A 7,270-nucleotide genomic window follows, 5' to 3' on the forward strand; every position below is an offset into this window, starting at 1 on the left:
AGCACAGCACGATTCACTACCGATCAAGGTCAAATCCTCCTGTCCCAAATCACAGCACAACGAATACTGCTGCAGTAGCGAACCCTCCCTAGGACTTACTCACGAGTCTTTTGACAGATTTGTGACTTTCTTGCGGGAAATAACAGACTGTTCTGTCTGTCATCCATTTTAATCCTTTCATAACATTAATCGATCAACAGTAACTGCTGGCAGCAAAGTGGCAATAAAGAGTACAAGCTCCCTGCTCGGAGTTATGCTGGATGCCTGCTTTCCTAATGAGTTGATTAACTTCAAATACTTCACCGAATAAATCCACGTGAGCAAGAGGCACTCCAGCAGCTGCAGAAGCGGCACAAATGCACTTGTGAATGTATTTCAGCATTTGCACTTGGCCTTTCCCCCTTCTGCATTTATTATTCCATTATTATGGAAAGCCACTTTGCCTATAAAATATCTTGCCCTGCTGTCACATTTTATTTTGCATATTTCTTGAGGAGTGTAATGCTCATGGCTGAAAACGACTGCCAATGCCAAAAAAATTCATGAGGCTTCAGGGCTGGTTACAAAGAACTGTTCAAAACATCCTAACCTTTGAACACACATTCCTTAGATAGCACGGTATCCTAAATAACGTTCATTTAGAACAAACAGACACAAAAATTAGCCTGCAATTTTTAAAACAACCCACTTGAATATACGTAACTCTTCAGAGAAACTGAAAGGCCTTAAATACTACATTTTGTTCACATCATTGCTGGACAGTGTCTGAGACATCATTGCCGAGACAAAGGTCTTGGAGGTAACATCCCGTCCTATTATAACCCGTTGGAGGTGATTCACCATTCTCACGCACCCATGTTTTAATATGTTTTTCTTACGTACTTACATCATCCATTTTTCATGCCTCCTTTCGGCTTTTCCCTTTTGCCATCCTCCTATTATTCAGTAGCTCAAAGTACTGTCTGCTTCTTCATGTCGAGGCCTTGAAGTTATAGCCGTCACGTATATTTTTCATTGCTAACATATTGTGGTCACTGCATCCCGTTTCTCCTACTTACCACCTTTAACTACCTCTCACCGGTTTTCAACCATCCTTTCCCCCCCTGCCTTTCCTGCTCTAAGGAGGGCCATCCTTTGGCAAGGCTTTGGGGCAGGTTGCCTTCCCAGATGACAACGATAAGGGAGGAGAGGGGGACGAGGGTTGGGTAGGGCTCAGTCAGTCAGACTGATGCAGACCACGAAGCAGCGACCTTGGTCCACAGCCTGGCATTTAAGGATGAACGGCAAACCACTATTCACAGTAACTCGTGAGCTGCCACCGCTCTGCGGCGAATTGTGTTTTGCCGTGGAGCTCATAACCACCGGCAAAAAGGGCAAGGCAGATGGCTGGAGGCTGCGGTCCCTGAAACGCCCTAGCCTGAACCAGCAGAGTTTGAATCCAAGCTTCTCGTCTAGACAGCTACCATCACCCTGTGAACGTCCTAAGTTCAGTACCCAAGCCTGAAGCTAGGGACAGGAGAATGATTTATTTGCTGAAATGTGAAGTTCTGAGTCAACAAAAACTTTTCATGCATTTCTATTAAACTTCATGAATACTTTAGGTCAAAAAATTATTTCTGTTTTTAAAAAGTGGAAGTTTTTAATTTGGCATTTCTAAATGACAGAACAGAGCAAAGCTTGTGACCTTTCAAGACTTAAACGACCTAAAGTTCTTATTCTTTAAACCAATGCAGAAAATGAAATAAAACATTTTTTTCAGCACCAAATTGAAAAAAAAAAAAGTGTGGTAGTAGAAGGCCATTTTGGTTAAAAATAAAACATTTTTCAGATCAACTCAAAAGCATTCAGAGCATAGGAAATATTTTCCAGTTCAGCTAGCAAATCAATGGTCACTTTACTTGTGCGGGCCTAATTCACACCCTTCCTAATGGCTTAATATTCGAAGGACTGAGCACCTGCAGCTCCTATTCAAATCAGATATTTAGTATTTATAAGTCAATAGGAGCATCTGGATGTGCACCAGTTGTGAAAAAAAAAAAAACCAAGCTTTTTATTTGTCAGAAGTGCATAAATAGGGGTAGAAGTGCCCAACTTTACACCCCCCACTTGAAAACTACAAAAGGATTGCAATTCTCCTGCCTCACAGGGAGCCTAAATTCCTGCCCCAGGATACAAGATGCCCCTGCTGACTTCCCAGTCTAAATTGGGAAAAAAGTGGTCCTCTTCTGTCCCAAGGACTAATTAGTCAATGCCTGTAAAGCTCTCTGAAGGTGAAAAGTGTATCTCTGCTTTACCGTGACAGATGGCTACGATTTAATTTTAAAGGGTCTCTTTAAAAAAGCGGTTTTGTGGAAGCACTTACTCTCTTCACTGTCCACTAGTGCAGATGATTCATTTTGAACTGGTGTACAGATGGAGGAACAGGATGGCAAAACCTCTGCTCTGGCTGTGAGCATTCAAAGAGAAGAAACTTTAATACTGATTGACTTTATGAACCAGAGTTCCCCACTGCCTTGCGGTAGTGCAAAATATTATAAAACGCTGCCAATTCTGCTTTCTCTTCTCCTTCCTGTCTGTGATAGTATTACAGAATACCTTCCCAAAAGTAAATGAAGTGCAAGACCTATGGGGAATTGAACGGTGTGTGTGTCACCGAAAGCAGCATCCTATACCGTGTTCCCACACCTGTCCTCATGCCCTGTTGCAATTAGCGTCTTGCACAGATCCTCGAGCATATGTTTGCTGTGTCATCCTGTGGAATATTCCACTACACTACACAAAGCAAGCTGTCAAAGGCTTTGCTGAAAGAAATAATGACTAATGATTTATGATGAAATCAGCCCTGCCATCCTCTGCTGCAAAAATTGGTGCGGCTTAAAAACAGCAAGAAGACGGCTCTCAAGCTTTTGTTTATTGGCTTATCAGTTCTGATCCGTTCCTCAGGAAACACGAACTCATGCTTATATACCGTGGGTGATTTATGGAAGAACCCAGAGGGAGAGAATGCAACAAATACAGGCGGGATTTTGCAGGCTGAGCTTGCTAACCGCGGGAAGCCTCCCACCAGAACTGCTCAGAACAGCAGCACTTTCAAAGGGACAATATTGAAGAGTCCAGATTACTCCTACGGACATCAGTACAGTACACTCATTGATAACGAGTAAGATAAACCTTTCTAAAGGAAGCGATGAAGATGTTTCCTACCAACAGAGCCAAATCTTTTTTTCTTAAAGCTCACAAATAAGATAACTCACCCTCCTCCCTCAAACATGTGGTCAACGGTGCCGTTTTCTGGGAAATTTCCACCCTCCCAGACTTTTAAGTTGGCTAAGTTACAGAAAGCTTGATCACGCTAGATAGGATTTGGGGTTTGGTTTGGTTTTCTTCCCTTCTCCCCCCCAAGGTTTTGTCCTTATATACGCACGTTAAGTACACACATGTCGAGAACAGCTCTGTCACTGCTATACTGTTGGGTCAGATGCACTCCCTGGCATTTTGGGGGGTGGGGGGCAGCTGACCTGACGTGAGTGTGGTCTTGACTCCTTTTTTATTTCCTTCCCTTTCCACGGGGAAACGGGGCCTAAAGAGCTGGTGAGGAGTTTAGCAGAGAAAGGATGAGGAGCTTTCTGCGAGAAGCACGAAGTAAGCGACCCTACGATATTAGGCCACCTATTTGGAGAGGCAGTTGGTCTCAGCGCTGCTGTGGAGACTCCCTGCTTTTTCTTCAGCTGGAAGCTGGACTCTTCTGACTTCTACGTTTCTTTCTGCTGAATGCTTATCCTCCTTCTCAGTCGTGGGTAGGTCCTGCTATGCCTCAAAAGGGAGTTTCTCAGATGGCAGTCCCCACGCTTCAGTATCAGGTCACGCTCCAGGCAAGGGTGCTCAAGCCTTAGCCTGAAACACTTCTGTAGACTGAGAGCTTTTATGTGGCTGAAATTTCCCCTGTGCCTACCCACTTCCCTGTCGCTCCGAGTGAGAAGCCAGGCAGTTATTTGTTTGAAAAAAATACTGACCATCAAAAGAAACCTAACTTGCGCTTTGCTCCGATTTTAACCAGATTTGAGCTATCGCATAAGGTCTCTGTGCATCTCTTATTTGTCCTGATGCTGGTTTTATCATCTACATCTTACTGTTACTGTTAGCTCTGACTTCATGCTGTGTCCTATATCATTAGTCAAATATTTCAGACCTCGTAGCTTTTTTTTTTTTTTCATTAGAAATAGATATTAAAGCGGAGTCTGGTATCTTTGATGTTGACTCATCAATTTACAGAGAATGTAACTAAACTGCATTTCCTTTAGGATAACAGAAAGCAAACAACAAAAGAGAAGTTGGTGGACTAAATGACTTTGTTCATCTATATTTATTCCAAAAGTTTTCTCTGTACCCTTTTATCAATGCGTGGTCCAGCTTTTCTATCACTGCTTCTCTAACGTGTCCTGCTTTTCACACATTTAACTCTCCTGCAGTGAATGCCTCAATGCCATTCCCTCTTCTTCCACTGTTTACCCCTGGAATTTTCCTCAGATGGAAGAGATGGATGGAGTGAAGCCAGCCTGTCTAAAGTCAGTCTAGTGCAACAACATTTGGTGCTCACTAATTATGGCTTAACTGTCCTGTAGCTGGCTCTCAGTATCATCTTAGAGATTTGTTTCGTTACTGAGATGATTTAAACACCTTTCTGCTTCATTTTTTTCCCTTTCTTCTCTGCTGTGGGCTTCTCTCTGGCACTGCCTGAGAAGGAGGACAAAGGACAATTTTCAAAGGAGCATTGCATGAAATTAAATCACTTTTGGAGTCCTCTGAAACAGACGAACCTCATTCTTTTGCAGTAAACTGACCCACTGCCTTGGTGGCTTTATTCCTAGTCGTGCCAGTGGCAGTTTTCCCTTTTGCTCACGCACACATCCTTAAATATTGTTCCTCTCACTATTTTGGTCTCCATGTTTACCTGAACTGTTTATCTTGCTGCTTTGCCAGCCATCAGGTCATCTTACTCTCTTCCTTGGTAGCCACATTTGTTCAAGACTCAGTATTTTTAGTGTAATAGTGAGGGGTCTTATTTTATCTCAGAAAGGCAGCAGCTCTGTCACCCCCTTCCCCCCCCCCGCCATGTTTTGTCACCTATCTCGTCATCAAAGAGTTGTTTTGACATGAGCCGGGCAATTTTATTTCTTTGTTTTTCTCCCAGGCTCTTCCTTCCCATGACTCGCTGCCATCCCATTACATCAGCTCGTGGATTCTGACACTGACACTCATCAATACAACAGCAAGGTGCAGGCATCACAGCACAAAATCCAACTGAGTCCTTTTCACACAGCTGATAAAATGCATCTTTGTACTCATCCTACGCATTGGCAGGAGCTTTGCGCTCAGTGTCGATGAGCTCTCCGCGCTGCCATTTGGATATCGCAGTGCAAATTCTTTCTTATACGGGAATCCAGCCATCCCTGCTGGCAGCTGTTTGCTTTTTCAGTGCTCTGGACAGTTCTTCCACAGGACATCAAACTGGTTACCCCAATCAGCGATGCTTCCTGGCACTTGGTGCTTTATGAAAGATCATCGCTTGTTTGCTCTTCTGGCCCGCTTGCACACTCACAGGACTTCTGTGTCTACTTGGAGTAGTAGATAATGCCCTTTAGAGGGCTTCTTTGCCCTGTAAAGTCATGGAGCAACCTGCATTTCATTGGTTGCACATAGGACTTTCCTACCCTGGGGCAACTCCCCTGACTTACGCTGGGTCAGCCTCAGACAGATCCCAGGCCACCCTGTTATCTCTTCTTCAGCTATTCCTACAGCCAGCATAAAAAAAAACCCCAACCAACCAACCAACCAAAAAAAACCAAAAAAAGAATTAAAACTACCGTGAGCTGCCTGCAGTGTGGGAAATCCCCCCCTGCCAGCCCAAAGCCCTCACTGTGTCACTGCATCCCCACTCTCTGGGGCTTTCTGGGGGTGCAGCTCCCTGCAGCATCAATTCCCCCCTTACCTCCAGGGAGGGAGCAGGGTTCCGGGCAGATGGAAGCACAACCAGCTCTAGGGCAGCTTCTGTGGGGCGCTCGCTCCCCTCCTGCCCTTCCAACCCTCTCTCCAGGCTGGGGCAGCCCCTTCTTCCTCTGTTATCACACTTCTCTGGAGCCACCGCGCTGTGCAGCGTGGGCAGCATCTCCTCCCCCCGCCTCACCTTGACGTCCTGCCCATGGCAGCCCCGGGAGAATCAGCTCCTCTAACCAAAACAGAAAGGCAGCTTACACTGGAGCGTATCTGTCACACGCACAGCTTCATTCCCTCGCTCCCCGTTATCCTCAACTGGGAATAAACAAAAATCTACTGCTTTGTTTCCAGAAAACCCTAACAGTCCCCTCAGGGGCATCCACCCCACGTACAGTTTAGAATAAGGCCCCAGACACATGAGCAGAAGAAACCAGAAATACATTTGCAGAACAACAGAAGCAGCTTTATATTGCAACCCCTCTCTCCCCAGTATGTCTTTTAAGCTTAAACCGACCAAAAAAGACCATGTCTATGCTTCCCAGCACCAGCAGACAATTCTGAAGACCAGCCCTGAGTTCAGTGCCTTCAAAACAGTCCTTTTTTCCCTTTTTTAAGCTGTCACTAAAGCCCATTACAAGCTGTAGTTTGGAAACAAGTAAGTTGCTGAAGCACTTAAAAAATATTTTCCCAGGGAACGGCTTTCTGGCTCTTCTTACTTTCTGTAATCACAATATCAAAACGAGGAGCTCACAACGTATGCTAAAAACACAGGCATCTCAAGAGAGGTGGGAAGAAAGCGTTCACGCTGAGCCGTATCACGCAGTTTGATGTACTGTGTGCTGCAGATCGCTCGTGAACCTGAATGATGCCAGCTGTGCTGTAATTAACACAGGGTGCCTGGCGCAGAGAAGGCGGTCACTTTCTTCTTGGTTTTTTTTTTTTTTTCCCCCTAGAGATGGACTAAGCAAACAGTTACTGGACTTCTTGTTCTTTTGTGAAGTACCATAATTAGCATGCTTTGTTACAGGTTTTCCACTCATTGCAAGGTGGACCTCCATAAATAAAAAGAGGGACCCTGAAGGCTCTCTGTGAAATACGAAGGCGTTGCAAGATCTATTTCCTCCCCCTCTAAAGAATTTACAAATAAAACCATGGGGATTTATTTATTTTTTTTTTTTAGCCAGATGGTGAGACTGAAAATAGGAAGGACTATCGCTTGATAGAAACACTATGGGGAAGGGGCTTCTGGATAGTTTTTGAGGGTGCAGACAGCCTA

Source organism: Vanellus vanellus (assembly GCF_965231255.1).
Source record: "Vanellus vanellus genome assembly, chromosome: 2".
In the NCBI taxonomy this organism is placed as follows: domain Eukaryota; kingdom Metazoa; phylum Chordata; class Aves; order Charadriiformes; family Charadriidae; genus Vanellus; species Vanellus vanellus.